General features: G+C 49.7%; 2 pseudogenes; both read right to left on the bottom strand.

The window, feature by feature from the left end:
• Window positions 1-11,558: 11,558 nt before the first annotated feature.
• On the bottom strand, window positions 11,559-11,732 carry LOC144669041 (U2 spliceosomal RNA; annotated as a pseudogene).
• Window positions 11,733-15,078: 3,346 nt separating this feature from the next.
• LOC144669033 (U2 spliceosomal RNA) lies at window positions 15,079-15,254 on the bottom strand (annotated as a pseudogene).
• Between the last annotated feature and the right edge of the window lie 4,263 nt (window positions 15,255-19,517).

The following is a 19,517-nucleotide window of genomic DNA, read 5'->3' as shown; positions in this document are numbered from 1 at the left end:
CGCCGAAGGGGATGAGGCTGAGGAGGTCCTCGGAGGCGGCGATGACGGGGATGAGGACCTCGCACAGGCTAGACGAGGCAGGCACGCTCGGGAGGCCCTCATAGTTGCTAGATTTGTGGAGGATGATGATGACATGCAGTGAGGAGACACCATAGTCCCTCACATCACATTTGTGAACGTTTGGCTCCCGTCTGGCTTATGGCAGAATGTGAGAATGCTTCTGTCATGGAGACGCAGGGGAGGCCCTAATAGTCACTCAATTGCAGGAAGATGATGATGACCATGCACTGCGCACGCTCCATAAATCTTCACACAGCTTCTGAGAATGTTGCTCCAGCAACTGTGACATGAACGAATCCTTTGCAGCCCCTGCCCTGAGCTTTAGTGCGTCCCTCAGCACATATTCCTAGACCTTGGAATGTGCCAGTCTGCAACAATCCGTCGGGGACAACTCTTTGTGCTGGAAGACCAATAGGTTTCAGGCCAAAGAGCATCCTTCACCGAGTTGATGATCCTCCAGCTGCAGTTGATGTTTGTCTCAGTGTGTGTCCCTGGGAACAGCCCGTAGAGCACAGAGTCCTGTGTCACAGAACTGCTCGGCATGAGCCTCAACAGAAACCACTGCATCTCTCTCCAGACCTTCTTTGCAAAGGCACAATCCACAAGGAGGTGAACAACGGTCTCTTCCCCACCACAGCCACCTCGAGGGCAACGTGCAGAGGGGGTGAGAATGCAGGCGTTTGGGAAGGATGTGACTTGGGGGAGGTTGTGACAAAGCGGTATTGTCACTGGACTAGTTATCCAGCGACTCAGCATAGTGCTCTGGGGAGCCGGGATCAAATCCCATCACGGTAAATGGTGGAATTTGAATTCAATAAAAATCTGGAATTATAATTCTAATGATGACCATGAAACCATTGTTGATTGTTGTAAAAACCCACCTGGTTCACTAATGTCCTTCAGGGAATGAAACCCGCTCTCCTTAGTGCTCTGGCCTACATGTCACGCCAGATCCACAGCAATGTGACTCTTAAATACCCTCTGAAATGGCCCAGCAAGACACTCATTGTATCAAACCGCTAAAATGTCAAAACAGAATGAAACCGGACTGACCACCCGGCATGGACCTAGACACCGGAAATGACAATGGCAATCTCAGCGCTGTCGACCTGGCAAAGTTCCCCTTAGTAACCTGCGGGGGCTGGTGCCAAGATTGGGATAGCTGCCTCACAGACGAGTCAAGCAACAATCTGACATGGTCATACTCTGAATCATAGCTTACAGGTAATGTCCCAGACACCAGCATCACCATCCCTGGTTATGTCCTGTCCCACTGGCAGGATTATACCCAGTAGAGGCAGTAGCACAGTGGTATACAGTCAGGATGGAGTTGGTCTGGGAGTTCTCAACATTGACTCTGGACTCTGAAGTCTTATGGCATCAGGTCAAACATGGACAAGGAAACCTCCTGCTGATTAGCACCTACCACCCCTCTCAGCTGAAGAATCAGTGTTCACCAATGTTCAGCACCACTTGGAAGAAGCACTGAGGGTGGCAAGGGTGCAGAATGTACTCTGGGTAGGAGACGGCAATGTCCATTTCGCCAAGAGTGGCTCGGTAGCACCACTACTGACCGAGCTGGCCGAGTCCTAAAGGACATAGCTGCTAGACTGGGTCTGTGGCAGGTGGTGAGGGAACCAACAAGAGGGGAAAGCATACTTGACCTCATCCTCACCAACCTACCTGCTGCAGAAGCATCTGTCCATGACAGTATCAGTAGGAGTGAGCACCACACGGTCCTTGTTGAGACAAAGTCCCATCTTCACATTGAGGATACCCTCTATTGTGTTGTGTAGCACTACCACTGTGCTAAATGGGATGGATTTCAAACAGACCTAGCAACTCAAGACTGCATCCATGAGGCTCTGTGGGCCATCAGCAGCAGTAGAATTGTACTCGAAACAATCTCTAACCTCATAAACCGGCAAGTTCCCTGCTCTGCCATTACCATCAAGCCAGGGGTTCAACCCAGGTTCATTGAAGAGTGCAGGGGGGCATGTCAGGAGCAGCTCCAGGCATACCTAAAAATGAGGTGTCAACCTGGTGAAGCTACATCACAGGACGACTTGCGAGCCAAACAGCATAAGCAGCAAATGACAGACAGAGTCAAGTGACTGACCTTGATATCAAGACAGCATTTGACCAAGTGTGGAGCGGAGCACATCAGTGTAAAAGATAAGGCTGAAGCACTTGCAATAATCTTCAGCCAGAAATGCCGAGTGGATGATCCATCTCGACCTCCTTCTGAGGTCCTCAGCATCACAGATGCCAGTTTTCAGCCAAAGCGATTCACTCCACTTGATATCAAGAAATGGCTGAAGACACTGGATACTGCAAAGGCTATGGGCCCTGACAATATTGCGGTAATGGTACTGAAACTTGTGCTCCGGAACATGCCGTGCCCCTAGCCAAGCTGTTCTAGTACAGCTACCACACTGGCATCTACCCGTCAATGTGGAAAATTGCCCAGGTATGTCTTGTACAGACAAATCAGGGCAAACGCAACCCAGCCAGTTACCGCCCCATCACTCTACTCTCGTTCATCAGTAAAGTCATGGAAGGGGGTCATCAACTGCGCAATCAAGCGGCCATTGCTTAGCAATAACCTGCTCACTGACAGGTTTGGGTTTGGCCAGGGTCACTCAGCTCCTGGCCTCATTACAGCCTTGGTTCGAGCATGGACAAAAAAGCTGAACTCCTGAGGTGACGTGAGAGTGACTGACCTTGATATCAAGACAGCATTTGACCGAGTGTGGAATCAAGGAGCCCGATCAAATCTGGAGACGATGGGAAATGGGGGGAAGCTCTCCGCTGGTTGGAGTCATACCCAGCACTAGGGAAGATGGTTGTGGTTGTTGGAGGTCAATCATCTCAGTTCCAGGACAACAGTGCAGGAGTTCCTCAGGGTAGTATCCTCAGCTCAACCATCTTCAGCTGCTTCATCAATGACCTTCCGTCCATCAAAAGGTCAGAAGCGGGGACGTTCGCTGATGATTTCACAATGTTCAGGACCGTTCGTGTCTCCTCAGTTACTGAAGCAGCCCATGTCCAAATGCAGCAAGACCTGGACAATATCCAGGCTTGGGCTGACAAGTGGCTAGTAACATTTACGCCACATAAGTGCCAAGAAATTACCACCTCCAACAAGAGAGAATCTAACCATCACCCCTTGACATTCAATGGCATTGCCATCGCTGAATCACCCACTATCAATGTGCTGGGGGTTACCATTGACCAGAAAATGAACTGGACTACCATCTCAATACTGTGGCTGCAAGAGCAGGTCAGAGGCCAGAAATCCTGCGCCGAGTAACTCACCTTCTGACTCCCCAAAGTCTGTCCACTACCTACAAGGCATAAGTCAGGAGTGTGATGGAATACTCTCCAATTGCCTGGGTGAGTGCCGCTCCAACAACACTCCAGAAGTTTGACACCATCCAGGACAAAGCAGACCGCTTAATTGGCACCCCATCCACAAACATTCACTCCCAACACCACCAACGCACAGCGGCACCAGTGTGTACCTTCTGCTAGATGCACAGCAGGAACTCCCCAAAGTTTCTTAGGCAGCACCTTGCAAACCCACGACCACTACCATCTGAAGGACAAGGACAACGGACACATGGGAACACCCCCACCTACAGATTCCCCTCCAATCCACTCACCATCCTGGCTTGGAAATATGTCACCATTCCTTCACTGTCGCTGGATCCAAATCCTGGAAGCGCTCCCTAACACAATGTGGGTGTATCCACAGCACATGGACTGCAGCGGTTCAAGAAGGCAGCTCAGCACCACCTTCTCAAGGGCAATTAGGAATGGGCAATAAATGCTGGTCTAGCCAGTGATACCCACGTCCTGTGTAAATGAATGAAAAAAGACTGGAAGAGCCTTTCTCACCACCGGCCAAGCCAAGTCTTGCTGGAAGCTGTGTAAAACCCCTCGGGCTGTATGTTTAACATGAAATGAATGCTGTAATGTAACCTGTAACTCTAAGTGTAGTGAGGCACCCTGTATGGAATGAAACTGATGTGTTAAATTTGAACTGTTCTGGAATGTAGCTTTACACATTTTATGAAACAAAATGTACTTTTTCACAAGCTTAGAGATCAACAGCAAATCAAGTACAGTGACTGTTGTTTACTGGGCTGAGGGGAGGAGTCAAGGTGTTGGGCTTCTCTCTGTCCCTGATATCTGATCGATTCAGCAGCCTGGAATGTTTATTCAAATTCAGTGTGAGGAAAAGACCAGACTAGGAGCAGTGAGCGAACAGTGTAGCGGCATTTTAATTTTCGCATGGATGTTACTGATACAAGCCTTGATTGAAACAATCAAAGGTGAGCAGCCACTGCTGAGGACAGAAATACCGAGTGTTGATCTATCACGGAGCACTCACAAGAATTGACCAGCCCAGTGCATTGCCAGGAGGAACCTGAAAACTGTGCTAAGCACAAGAGACCAAGACAAATTCAATTGAAAAGAGGAAAGCTGAGATCTGGGAGAATTGAGCAGCAAAGACACTCAGGTAAGCATGCTAGTTTGAAGATCAAGTTCAAAATGTTGTGCAAGATGTATTTACAGCGCAGATAATTTTCACTTTCCTAGAACAAGCCTTTTCCTTTCTGCAAGTTGCTCAATCTGCACGGTTGTTCTTTTCTGCTGCCCCTTCCCACTCACCTTGCCTGTCGCACAGGGGCTTCATGAAATGATGGGGAGATGATTAAAAGTAAAGTGAGAGGAAATTGGTGCAACCTGGCAGATATTGTTCTGTGCTCACAAGTGATTTTGTTCCCAAGTTTGCCTTGCATTCAAATGCAGGTTGAGGTTGAAAAATTCCTAAAATGTTGTAGAAAATAACCTTGGAGAAGGACGGATAAACATTGTAAAAATGGAATCTCAAGTGATTGTGAAGGAAATAATGGTGTGACGGCAAAAGTTGATAATTTGTCTCATTGTATTGCACGGCCTCAATTGGGCTGAGCTGTGTCATGTTGCAGCTTCTGTAATTTTGAGATTGTTTTCCGAATGTCCGGCAGTAAAGCTTTTTTTAATAGTTTACTGTCGGCCCCACATGAAGCGTCTGGGTCCTGATTTGCACATGTAAGGGAGCCATCCACTCCAACAGGTCTTGTCTCGCTTTAGCTGTTGCCCCCATCCCCCACCAGGTTCCACCTCATGGCTAGGGGAGGGGTGCTGCTGAGGTGGGATTCTTTTGAAGAACCGAAACGTTTTTTGTGAAAAATATACTTTATTCATAAAATATCTGGAAGAACATTCCAAAATATTTCAAATTCACCATCACAAAAAGTACAGTCAGATTCAACTTTTACACATGGATCACCAGGTGCATCAATACGATCAATGAATATTACAATCATTTCAATCTGGTCATTACAGACAGTCAGACAATGGGGTTGGAGTTATCAACATCCATCAAGTTGCTCTCTGAGGTGCTTCAATACAATTATAATACAATTAGCATTCAATGCATTCAATGCATTGTGAGCTGGACAGCCCGAGGGGCTCTGATTTAAAGCAACTGGCAGAAGAAGCAAAAACGATTTGAGAGAAAGCTTTTTCACACAGAGTGGCTAGGGTCCAGAACGCACTGACTGAGAGTGTGGTTCAATCAAAGCATTCAAGAGGGAATTAGATAATTAGTTGAAAAGAAACAATCTGTAGGGTTACTGGGAGAAGGTAGGAGAATGACACTCGGTATTGAGATGCTCATTCAGAGAGCCAGTACAGACACGATGGGCCGATTGGCCTGCTTATGCACCGTAACAATTGTGTGATCGTGAATTTAGACGCTTGTCAGCAGCTGTGTAAAGTCTATGAGCTTTGAGCTGGGAGCTTGCTGTACTTTTAAGAGCGGTATCAGCAGCGGCAGCAGAGAACTGGTTTAAAATGTTGTGAGGTAAAAGCTGCAGTGGAGTGAGGGAGAGAGAGAGAGAGAGAGAGTGTATTTGCAAGTGAATGGTGCTTTTGTTTGAACGGTTTTCCAGTATTTGGGGCTCCATTGTCCAAAACAACTTCTTTCACTGCCCAAATTAGGCTAAAGACTGAACTCAATGGGCAGAATTTTTCGCTTGGCGGGCGGGCGCGTGTCCCATTCACTCGAGCCTGAAATGACACATGTTGACATCAGCCGAGCGTCCCAACGTCAACGCGCACTCTCGCGATATTTCGGTGCATCATTAAACATTGGCCTACGCTGCACCTGCAGAACAAATGAAGCAAACTCAGGCCAATAACACAAAATCAAATGTCATTTAATGTTGCAGGTGACAGATCCCTGAACTGAACATTAATTACCGTTAATTAAATTGCACAATCAGAAAAGTAAAATCTAAAATAAACCAACGCAATCAGGCAGAATAATAGAAAGCAATCTTTTCTTTGTTTTCCATAAGCAGCGTTCCTTGAGCTATTTAATAGAGGCAGCACTGATGTTGATTCTATTGCTACCACTGAAAATACTGTAACTCCTTCCGCTGACTGGAAAGGCGTCAGCAACAGTTGCGCCTGCGCACTCGGGCCTCACTGTTGAATAGAAAAGTAGAGAGCTGATGCTTCAGTTATTCAGGGCATTGGTGTGACCCCATCTGGAGCACTGTGTACACTATTGGTCTCCTTATTTGAGGAAGAATGTCAATGCGTTGGAAGCCATTCAGATACGGTTTACCCAGCTAGTACCTGGATTGGGCGGATTGCCTTATGAGGAAGGATTGGACAGGCTAGGCCTGTATCTGCTGTAGTTCAGAAGAGTAAGGGGCGACTTGATTAAAACATACAAGAAGCTGAGGGGCCTTGAGAGGGTGGATGTGGAGAGGATGTTTCCTCTTGTGGGAGAATCTTGTATTTGGGGCCACTGTTTAAGACAGAGGTGAGGGGAAATTCTTTTCTCTCAGAGAGTCGTGAAACTTTGGAATTCTCTTCCTCAACAGGCGATGGAAGCAGAATCGTTGAATATTTTTAATTATTGAGAAGTAAGTGGGTGAAAGGTTATCGAGGGTAGGGGGTAATGTGGAAATGAGGTTACGATCAGATCAGCCGGGAGCTTATTGAGTGGCGAAGTGGGCTTGAAAGGCTGAGAGGCCGACTCCTGTTGCTAATTCATATGTTCATGTGTTTTTGTTAGTAACATGAAGAGGTTTTCACCCTCAAAGGTATTCAGAAGGCAAGAGAGAGAGGGAGAGGCTGGGGGAACGTTTCCCGTCTCCAGAAAAACCTGAACAAAAACAAAAATACCTGGAAAAACACAGCAGGTCTGACAGCATCTGCGGAGAGGGACACAGTTAATGTTTCGAGTCCGAATGACCCGTCAACAGAACTTCTCTGTTGAAGGGTCATTCGGACTTGAAACGTTAACTGTGTCCCTCTCCGCAGATGCTGCCAGAACTGCTGAGTTTTTCCGGTATTTTTGTTTTAGTTTTGGATATCCAGCGTCCGCAGTTTTTTGCTTTTATCCAGAAAAACCTGCTCCGGCTGCAGTCGATGGGGGTCGATATCAAGGAGGAACTCCAAGAGGTGAAGAGCCAGCAAGCCTCGCTCTTTGCCTCGGAGGCCTCTCAAGATGATCTTCCGGTCCAGAGTCCGCTCCGTGGAGCAGGATGAGACGTGCTCACGTTTCTTCTTCCAAAAGGTACACAGAGAGAGCTCTGTGATCAGCAGCCTGAAGGGAGAAGACAGCTCAGTAAAGTCATCGCAGTCCGACATTTTGAGGATCAGCAAATCCTTTTATGTCGGATTGTATGATGTGATGCCCACAGACAGTACGGAGTCCCAGTCCTTCCTGTCCACCATTACAAAGGGCTTTGATAACAGTACATGGGAGAGTCTGGACAAACATGGTGGATGTGCTCTCCAAAATGGGATTTGGGGAGGGAATCCGCAACACGCCTGGAGTCTCACCCCCTCTGCATGTTGCCCTCGAGGTGGCTGTGGTGGGGACAAGATCGTTGTTCACATCCTTGTGGATTGTGCCTTTGCAAAGAAGGTCTGGAGAGAGATTTTTTTTGCAAAAATATACTTTATTCATAAAATATCTTCAATCACATTCCAAACCATTTCAAAAACAGCATTACAAGGGTACAATCCAGGTTAAACTTTTACAAAATGTATCACCAGGTGCATCAGTACAAACAATATTACAATCATTTACAGCCTTTCATTTTGAGCTGTACAGCCCGAGGGGCTCTAAACAGTTCCCAGTCTCTCGGTGCGCTGTAGCACAAAAGGTCTTAGACAGCGACCCTTCCCCATTGTGCCTTTGCGGCGGCTGCCCCAAGCTTTAGTGCGTCCCTCAGCACGTAGTCCTGGACTTTGGAATGTGCCAGTCTGCAACACTCAGTCGGGGACAACTCTTTGCGCTGGAAGACCAACAAGTTTCGGGCAGACCAAAGCGCGTCTTTCACCGAGTTGATGATCCTCCAGCTGCAGTTGATGTTCCTCTCGGTGTGTGTCCCTGGGAACAGCCAGTAGAGCACAGAGTCCTGTGTCACAGAACTGATCGGGATGAACCTCGACAGAAACCACTGCATCTCTCTCCAGACCTTCTTTGCAAAGGCACAATCCATAAGGAGGTGAACAACGGTCTCGTGCCCAACACAGCCACCTCGAGGGCAACATGCAGAGGGGGTGAGACTCCTGGCGTGTAGGAAGGATCTGACCGGGAGGGCGTTTCTCACCACCAGCCAAGCTACGTCTTGGTGCTTGTTGGAAAGTTCTGGCGATGAGGCATTTTGCCAAATGACTTTCACAGTCTGCTGGGGAACCATCCGACAGGATTCTCCCTTTATTTTTCCCGCAGGGCCTCTAAGACGATATGTGCCGACCACTGCCTGATGGACTTGTGGTCAAAGGTGTTTCTCTGCATACATTTTTCCACCAGGGACGGGTGGTACGGCACGGGCCAACTACTTGGAGCGTTCCGCGGCAGCGTGGCCAGACCCATCCTTTGCAACACTGAGGACAAGTAGAACCTCAACACATAGTTACACTTGGTGTTTGCGTACCAAGGGTCTACGCACAGCGTGATGCAGCCGCACACAGTTTGAGGGCATGTTGGGAATGTATTCTCCCCCTTTATCCAGAGGCTTGTACATCGCGTTCCTGCTGACACGATCCATTTTCGACCTCCAGATAAAGCGGAAGATGGCTCGGGTGATCGCCATCGCGCAAGAGTCTGGAATGGGCCAGACGTGCGCCACGTACAGGAACAGCGAGAGTGCCTCACACCTGATGACCAGGTTCTTACCCGCAAATGAGAGGGAGCGTCGCTCCCACATGCCCACTTTTCTTTCCACTATTGATACTCGCTCTTTCAAGTTTCTAACACATGCCTCGGTCCCTCTGAACCATATCCCCAGCACCTTCAGGCCGACAGCCCTGACGGTGAAGGGGACAAAGGATCGGTCAGCCCAGTTCCCAAAGAACATGGCCTCGCTCTTCCCACGATTTACTTTGGCTCCCGAGGCCAGATCGAACAGGTCGCAGACCTGGATCAGTCTGCGCACCGACAGCGGATCCGAGCAGAAGACAGCGACATCGTCCATGTACAGGGCGGCGTTGACCTGAGTGCCTCCACTGCCTGGGATTGTCACTCCTCATATGCCCGGATCCTTCCTGATGGACACAGCAAAGGGTTCTATGCAACTCACAAACAGGACAGCGGAGAGAGGGAAGCCCTGCCTGACTCCTGATTTAATCGGAAAGCTATCTGATTCCCAGCCATTGATTGAGACTGCGCTGTTAGTGTACAGCAGTCGGATCCAATTGGGTTTTGAAACATGTACATGTTGGAAAGTAAAGAAAGCTTTGCTGTCCTTCACCGTCACCCGAACGGTGTTACGTACCCCATGATATGGGGCTCGACTGGTTATAGCCATTGCTTCACGACTACACTTGATCTTTGCCAAAAGGCCGAGAAGCGATTCCATTTGCCTTCCTTGTTACCTGCTGTACCTGCATACTAGCTTACAGCGATTCATGCGCGAGGACACCCAGATCCCTCTGTGCTGAAGCATTTCTGAAGTTTCTCTCCATTTAAATAATAAGTCACCTTTTTATTCTTCTGACCAAAATGGATAACCTCACACTTATCCACGTTAAACTCCATCTGCCAAATTTTGCCCCATTCACCTAACCTGTCCAAATCCATTTGTAAATTTCTTATTTCTTCATTGCAACTTACTTTCCCACCTATTTTGGTGTCATCTGCAAAGTTAGCTATAGTACCTTCTACCCCTGAATCCAAGTAAATAGTTGGGGCCAAAGGACCGAACCCTGTGGCACCCCACTAGTTACAGCTTGCCATCCACAAAAGACCCATTAATCCTGACTCTCTGCTTTCTGTTGGTTAGCCAATCCTCTAGCCAAGCTAATATATTACCCTTAGCTGCGTGTGATCTTATCTTGTGTATTAATCTTTTGTGCGGCACCTTATCAAATGCCTTCTGGAAGTCCAGACATGCTACATCTACAGGATCCCCATTATCCACTTTGCTTGTCACATCTTCAAAGAACTCCAGCAAATTAGTCAAACACGATTTACTCTTCGTAAAGCCATGCCGACTCTGACGGATTGCAATTTGACTTGCATTTTAGGAAGGTAGTGAAGGCATTGGAGAGAGTGCAGAAGAGGTTTACGAGTTTGGTTCCAGGGGCGAGGAAGTTGAGTTATGAAGTAAGATTGGGGAAGCTGGGAATGTATTCCTTGGGGAAAAGAAGTCCGAGAGGAGACTTGATAGAGGTATTGAAAATCATGAGGGGTCGGGAGAGAGTAGATAGGGAGAAACTGTTTGCACCGGGGAAAGGATCGAGAAGGAGAGGGCACAGGTTTAAAGTAACTGGCAAAAGAAGCAAAAGTGACAGGAGCAGCGAGTGGCCAGGGTCTGGAATGCACCGCCTGATAGCGCGGCGGAGGCAGGTTCAATTGAAGAGGGAATGAGATGATTATTTGAAAAGAAAGCATGTGCCGGGTTACGTGGAGAAGGCAGGAGAAAGGCACGAGGTGAAATGTTCATTGGGAGAACTGGTGCAGGCACGACGGGGGGAATGGGCTCCTTGTGCAATGTAAGGATTGTGTGAATGTGGATGTAGAGGTTTCGGAGTAGCTGTGTAAAGTGTGTGAGGTTTGAGGTGTGAGTTTTGATTGTTGCTGTATCAGCAGCAGCGGCAGCGGCAGCAGAGAGCTGGTTTAAAATGTTGTGAGGCGAAAGGTGCAGCTGAGAGAGTGTTTGAGAGGTGTATTTGCAAGTGAAAGATGTTTTTATATGAGTGAGGTAGAGTGTTTGTGAGATGAGAGTGCTGTCTGTGAGTGTTGGGTGAGCGTGCATGTTTTTTGTGTGTAGCTGCTGCGGGTGAGTGAGTGAGTGAGAGAGAGAGAGAGAGAGAAAGAAAGAAAGTTGGGTTTTGGAACATGTACATGTTGAAAAGTAAAGAAAGCAGATGTTTGTAAGAAAACTATTTTTAGCATTGAAAATCCCCTGGAAAGGGGAGGGTGCACCGTTCCCAGAGATACTGCAATACCGGGTCGATGCGTGGAGTGGACGGAGCAAGCCCCTATTCCATCTCCCTGCTCCAAAAATCAATTTAATATATGGTCCCCAGATAAGGGACGTATCAGATATTAAACTGATAAGAACAGATTTTTTTTTTTGTAAAAATATACTTTATTCATAAAATATCTTCAATCACATTCCAAACCATTTCAAAAACAACATTACAAGGGTACAATCCAGGTTAAACTTTTACAAAATGTATCAGCAGGTGCATCAGTACAAACAATATTACAATCATTTACAGCCTTTCATTTTGATCTGTACAGCCCGAGGGGCTCTAAACAGTTCCCAGTCTCTCGGTGCGCTGTGGTAGAAAGGTCTTAGACAGCGACCCTTCCCCATTGCGCCTTTGCGGCAGCTGCCCCAAGCTTTAGTGCGTCCCTCAGCACGTAGTCCTGGACTTTAGATTGTGCCAGTCCGCAACAATCGGTCGGGGACAACTCTTTGTGCTGGAAGACCAACAAGTTTCGGGCAGACCAAAGCGCCTCTTTCACCGAGTTGATGATCCTCCAGCTGCAGTCGATGTTTGTCTCGGTGTGTGTCCCTGGGAACAGCCCGTAGAGCACAGAGTCCTGTGTCACAGAACTGCTCGGGATGAACCTCGACAGCAACCATTGCATCTCTCTCCAGACTTTCTTTGCAAAGGCACAATCCACAAGGAGGTGGACAACGGTCTCTTCCCCACCACAGCCACCTTGAGGGCAACGTGCAGAGGGGGTGAGCTTCCTGGCGTGTAGGAAGGATCTGACGGGGAGGGCCTTTCTCACCACCAGCCAAGCTACGTCTTGGTGCTTGTTGGAAAGTTCTGGCGATGAGGCATTCTGCCAAATGACTTTGACAGTCTGCTCGGGGAAGCATCCCACAGGGTCCACCCTCTCCTTATCCCTCAGGGCCTCTAGGACGTTACGTGCTGACCACTGCCTGATGGACTTGTGGTCAAAGGTGTTTTTCTGCATAAATTTTTCCACCAGGGACAGGTGGTACGGCACGGTCCAACTACTTGGAGCGTTCCGCGGCAGCGTGGCCAGACCCATCCTTCGCAACACCGGGGACAGGTAGAACCTCAGCACGTAGTGACACTTGGTGTTTGCGTAGTGAGGGTCTACGCACCGCTTGATGCAGCCGCACACAAAGGTGGCCATCAGGATGAGGGCGATGTTGGGCACGTTTTTTCCCCCTTTATCTAGAGGCTTGTACATCGCGTCCCTGCGGACACGATCCATTTTCGACCTCCAGATAAAGCGGAAGATGGCTCGAGTGATCGCCGTCGCGCAGGAGTCTGGAATGGGCCAGACCTGCGCCACGTACAGCAACAGCGAGAGTACCTCACACCTGATGACCAGGTTCTTACCCGCAATGGAGAGGGAGCGTCGCTCCCACATGCCCAGTTTCCTCTTCACCATAGCCACTCGCTCCTTCCAGTTTCTAACGCATGCCCCGGTCCCTCCGAACCATATCCCCAGCACCTTCAGGCCGTCAGCCCTGACAGTGAAGGGGACAAAGGATCGGTCAGCCCAGTTCCCAAAGAACATGGCCTCGCTCTTCCCACGATTTACCTTGGCTCCCGAGGCCAGTTCGAACTGGTCGCAGATGTGCATCAGTCTGCGCACCGACAGCGGATCCGAGCAGAAGACGGCGACGTCGTCCATGTACAGGGAGGCTTTTACCTGAGTGCCTCCACTGCCTGGGATCGTCACTCCTCTTATGCCCGGATCCTTCCTGATGGACTCGGCAAAGGGTTCTATGCAACACACGAAAAGGACAGGCGAGAGAGGACAGCCCTGCCTGACTCCAGATTTGATCGGGAAGCTATCTGTTTCCCACCCGTTGATTGAGACTGCGCTACTGATGTTAGTGTAGAGCAGTTGGATCCAATTTCGAATTCCCTCCCCAAAGCCCATTTTGGAGAGCACATCCCCCATGTAGGTGTGCGATATTCTGTCAAAGGCCTTCTCCTGATCCAAGCTGATGAGGCAGGTATCCACACCCCTGTCCTGTACATAGGCAATCGTATCCCTGAGCAGCGCCAGGCTGTCAGAGATCTTCCTGCCTGGCACAGAGCAGGTCTGGTCAGGGTGAATCACCAATTCCAGAGCGGATTTGACCCGATTGGCGATGACCTTGGACAGAATCTTATAGTCCATATTCAACAGTGAAATGGGTCGCCAATTTCTAATTTCATCCCTTTCCCCCTTGTGCTTGTAGATGAGGGTGATGATGCCTTTCCTCATGGATTCTGACATACTACCGGCCAGGAGCATACTCTCGTACACCCCTAGCAGGTCTGGGCCGATCAAGTCCCACAGAGCCGAATACAACTCCGCCGGCAAGCCGTCGCTTCCGGGGGTTTTATTCTTCTCGAAGGACTCGAGGGCCTTAGTCAGTTCGTCAGGAGTTAGCGGTTTGTCCAGGCTCTCCCGCGTACTGTGGTCTAAGACCTCCGTGATAGAGGACAGGAAGGACTGGGAGGCCGTGCTGTCCGTGGGCTTCACGTCATACAATCCGGCATAAAAGGATTTGCTGATCCTCAGAATGTCGGACCGTGATGACTTTACTGAGCCGTCTTCTTCCTTCAGGCTGCTGATCACAGAGCGCTCTCTGTGTACCTTTTGGAAGAAGAAACGTGAGCACGTCTCATCCTGCTCCACGGAGCGGACCCTGGAACGGAAGATGATCTTGGAGGCCTCCGAGGCAAAGTGCGAGGCTTGCTGGCCCTTCACCTCTTGGAGCTCCTCCTTGACATCGACCCCCATCGACTGCAGCCGGAGCAGATTCTGCATCTTTTTCTGGAGTCGGGACATTTCCCTCTGTTCCTTTCTAGCTTTCTAGGTGCCTTTGCGGATGAAAAACCTCTTGATGCTTCCCTTGATCACTTCCCACCAGTGTGTCAGGGACTCAAAGAGGGGTTTCACGGTTCTCCAACCTTTGTAATCCCTCTTGAGCTCCTCAATGTTCTCTGGGGTCAGCAGTTGCACATTTAGCTTCCATGCCCCCCTGCCCACCCTCAGGTCCTTCTCCAAGTGGCAGTCCGCCAGTAGGAGGCAGTGGTCAGAGAAGAACACCGGCTTGACCTCGGTGGATCTGACTGTGAATGCACGGGACACAAACAGGAAGTCTATCCTGGAACGAATGGACCCGTCTGGCCGCGACCAGGTGTATCTACGCTGCGCTCCGTCTGCAGGGTTGCTGAAGACGTCGTGCAGCTTGGCATCCTTAACTGTTTCCATCAGGGATCTGGACGTAGCGTCCAATCTGCTTCCGGCCCTGCCGGCGAGTGTTGGGTGAGAGTGCGTGTTTTTTGTGTGTAGCTGCTGCGGGTGAGTGAGTGAGAGAGAGAGAGAGAGAGAGAGAGAAAGAAGGAAAGTTGGATTTTGGAACATGTACATGTTGAGAAGTAAAGAAAGCAGATGTTTGTAAGAAAACTATTTTTAGCATTGAAAATCCCCTGGAAAGGGGAGGGTGCACCGTTCCCAGAGATACTGCAATACCGGGTCGATGCGTGGAGTGGACGGAGCAAGCCCCTATTCCATCTCCCTGCTCCAAAAATCAATTTAATATATGGTCCCCAGATAAGGGACGTATCAGATATTAAACTGATAAGAACAGATTTTTTTTTTTTTGTAAAAATATACTTTATTCATAAAATATCTTCAATCACATTCCAAACCATTTCAAAAACAACATTACAAGGGTACAATCCAGGTTAAACTTTTACAAAATGTATCAGCAGGTGCATCAGTACAAACAATATTACAATCATTTACAGCCTTTCATTTTGATCTGTACAGCCCGAGGGGCTCTAAACAGTTCCCAGTCTCTCGGTGCGCTGTGGTAGAAAGGTCTTAGACAGCGACCCTTCCCCATTGCGCCTTTGCGGCAGCTGCCCCAAGCTTTAGTGCGTCCCTCAGCACGTAGTCCTGGACTTTGGATTGTGCCAGTCCGCAACAATCGGTCGGGGACAACTCTTTGTGCTGGAAGACCAACAAGTTTCGGGCAGACCAAAGCGCCTCTTTCACCGAGTTGATGATCCTCCAGCTGCAGTTGATGTTTGTCTCGGTGTGTGTCCCTGGGAACAGCCCGTAGAGCACAGAGTCCTGTGTCACAGAACTGCTCGGGATGAACCTCGACAGAAACCACTGCATCTCTCTCCAGACCTTCTTTGCAAAGACACAATCCACAAGGAGGTGAACAACGGTCTCTTCCCCACCACAGCCACCTCGAGGGCAACGTGCAGAGGGGGTGAGCTTCCTGGCGTGTAGGAAGGATCTGACGGGGACGGCCTTTCTTACCACCACCCATGCCACGTCTTGGTGCTTGTTGGAAAGTTCTGCCGATGAGGAATTCTGCCAAATGACTTTGACAGTCTGCTCGGGGAACCATCCCACAGGGTCCACCCTCTCCTTTTTCCTCAGGGCCTCTAGGACGTTACGTGCTGACCACTGCCTGATGGACTTGTGGTCAAAGGTGTTTTTCTGCATAAATCTTTCCACCAGGGACAGGTGGTACGGCACGGTCCAACTACTTGCAGCGTTCCGCGGCAGCGTGGCCAGACCCATCCTTCGCAACACCGGGGACAGGTAGAACCTCAGCACGTAGTGACACTTGGTGTTTGCGTACTGAGGGTCTACGCACCGCTTGATGCAGCCACACACAAAGGTGGCCATCAGTATGAGGGCGACGTTGGGCACGTTTTTTCCCCCTTTATCTAGAGGCTTGTACATCGCGTCCCTGCGGACACGATCCATTTTCGACCTCCAGATAAAGCGGAAGATGGCTCGAGTGATCGCCATCGCACAGGAGTCTGGAATGGGCCAGACCTGCGCCACGTACAGCAACAGCGAGAGTGCCTCGCACCTGATGACCAGGTTCTTACCCGCAAAGGAGAGGGAGCGTCGCTCCCACATGCCCAGCTTCCTTTTCACCATAGCCACTCGCTCCTTCCAGTTTCTAACGCATGCCCTGGTCCCTCCGAACCATATCCCCAGCACCTTCAGGCCGTCAGCCCTGACAGTGAAGGGGACAAAGGATCGGTCAGCCCAGTTCCCAAAGAACATGGCCTCGCTCTTCCCACGATTTACCTTGGCTCCCGAGGCCAGTTCGAACTGGTCGCAGATGTGGATCAGTCTGCGCACCGACAGCGGATCCGAACAGAAGACGGCGACGTCGTCCATGTACAGGGAGGCTTTTACCTGAGTGCCTCCACTGCCTGGGATCGTCACTCCTCTTATGCCCGGATCCTTCCTGATGGACTCGGCAAAGGGTTCTATGCAACACACGAAAAGAACAGGCGAGAGAGGACAGCCCTGCCTGACTCCAGATTTAATCGGAAAGCTATCTGTTTCCCACCCATTGATTGAGACTGCGCTACTGATGTTAGTGTAGAGCAGTTGGATCCAATTTCGAATTCCCTCCCCAAACCCCATTTTGGAGAGCACATCCCCCATGTAGGTGTGCGATATTCTGTCAAAGGCCTTCTCCTGATCCCAGCTGATGAGGCAGGTATCCACACCCCTGTCCTGTACATAGGCAATCGTATCCCTGAGCAGTGCCAGGCTGTCAGAGATCTTCCTGCCTGGCACAGAGCAGGTCTGGTCAGGGTGAATCACCAATTCCAGAGCGGATTTGACCCGATTGGCGATGACCTTGGACAGAATCTTATAGTCCACATTCAACAGTGAAATGGGTCGCCAATTTCTAATTTCCTCCCTTCCCCCCTTGTGCTTGTAGATGAGGGTGATGATGCCTTTCCTCATGGATTCTGACATACTACCGGCCAGTAGCATACTCTCGTACACTCCTAGCAGGTCTGGGCCGATCAAGTCCCACAGAGCCGAATACAACTCCGCCGGCAAGCCGTCGCTTCCGGGAGTTTTACTCTTCTCCATGGACTCAAGGGCCTTAGTCAGTTCATCAGGAGTTAGCGGTTTGTCCAGGCTCTCCCGCGTACTGTGGTCCAAGACCTCCGTGATAGAGGACAGGAAGGACTGGGAGGCCGTGCTGTCCGTGGGCTTCACGTCATACAATCCGGCATAAAAGGATTTGCTGATCCTCAAAATGTCCGACCGTGATGACTTTGCTGAGCCGTCTTCTTCCTTCAGGCTGCTGATCACAGAGCGCTCTCTGTGTACCTTTTGGAAGAAGAAACGTGAGCACGTCTCATCCTGCTCCACGGAGCGGACTCTGGAACGGAAGATGATCTTGGAGGCCTCCGAGGCAAAGTGCGAGGCTTGCTGGCCCTTCACCTCTTGGAGCTCCTCCTTGACATCGACCCCCATCGACCGCAGCCGCAGCAGATTCTGCATCTTTTTCTGTCACGTCATTTTCGCCCGACCATTTGTTTTGTCGCCACCAAATTACTCGCGCCATTTTTAACCCCACATTTGCCCACTCAAAAATCTCTCTCAAACCCCCATGTAACTCCCAACCCACCATCACAACAGTCCCCCGACTCCCAGCAGCGCCCTCCACCCCCTACCTCTCTGGACTTTTGTGTAAATACAAACTCATATCAGTCAGCTATTAACTCATATGCATTCACCATTTAAAACATGTAGCAGCGACCCCTCACTACTTCAAACATGAACAAGCAGCCTGTCCCCATGTTCATTCTAATTACCCCCCTCCGAAACGAACAGCAGCCTCCCTCCCCCTTGATCAGCCCCCTCTGTCACTCCTACCTTCTGAAACTCCTGCCCCCTCTCCCCATGTGTAAAGTCTTTCCCTGCCCCTTCTGCAGCTCACTTCCCCTGCTGTGGGTCCATCAATTCACCTGTGATTATTCCTTGAAGACTTAAATAGCGCAAAGCGAAGAAATAAACAGAAAGAAAACTGGAGAAAGGCAGATAGAAATCTAAACCCTCAGTAAAATGACCACCGGCAATCCCGTTTAACCGTCAGAATGATCGCACAGCCCAAAATACACGCATTATCCCTGAATTATAACAAGATTTTAGGCAGCTTCACATTAGGACTTTTCATTTCCTCTTGTGGGGCTCCTGTTCCTCACGCACCAGAGGCTAACATGTAAGTTTTAGATTGCAAGGCCGGGCTACTTTAACCCCAGGATTATCTTTTTGAAACTCCAGGCCTGCAGTCCAACAGGAACTGGTTAACCGGAGCCACCGAAAACCAGGGTCCCGGAGAGGAAATGAAATCTCAGGGTAAGAAACCGACACAAACTCACGTGGGCCCATGGGGCGCAGCCTTGGAGAAGGTCTCAGTCCGTCCCCTCTGGAGGAAGCTCCTGAAGAGGAAGAGTCCTTGTCCCGATCTGGATCTTCAGATTGCAAGTTTCAAAATAAAAATTCCTTGAGGGGTGGGGGAGAAAATTAATTTCATTAAAACAGAAAGCAAAGATCATTTTCAAACAAAATAGCACAAGAGCCAATGATTCACTCTCAGTTGCAACTCAGCAACATTCAAATACAAACAAGTCAAAAAGTTATAAAGCAGATTGAGACAGAGGGAACACACACACATTAAGCCAGAGTGGGGACTAGCTCCGCACTCTGGAGGCGGTCTTCGGATTGGGTTCCTAGCCAGGTATACCCTGAACGAGCAGTTTGCAGACTCCACCCCTGGCATGTTGGGAGGTCTTTCAATCTGCTCCCCAGGAGGCCTGTCCGTTGATATGTTCAGACAAGGCCATGTTCTTCGGGAACTGGGCTGACCGATCCTTTGTCCCCTTCACCGTCAGGGCTGATGGCCTGAAGGTGCTGGGGATAGGGTTCGGAGGGACCGGGACATGTGTTAGAAACTGGAAGGAGCGAGTGTCTATGGTGGAAAGAAAAGTGGGCATGTGGGAGCGATGCTCCCTCTCCATTGCGGGTAAGAACCTGGTCATCAGGTGTGAGGCACTCTCGCTGTTGCTGTACGTGGCGCACGTCTGGCCCA

The sequence above is a fragment of the Cetorhinus maximus genome, chromosome 28, assembly GCF_964194155.1.
Source record: "Cetorhinus maximus chromosome 28, sCetMax3.hap1.1, whole genome shotgun sequence".
NCBI classification, from domain to species: Eukaryota; Metazoa; Chordata; class Chondrichthyes; order Lamniformes; family Cetorhinidae; genus Cetorhinus; species Cetorhinus maximus.
This window is presented reverse-complemented; position numbering and strand designations above follow the sequence as displayed.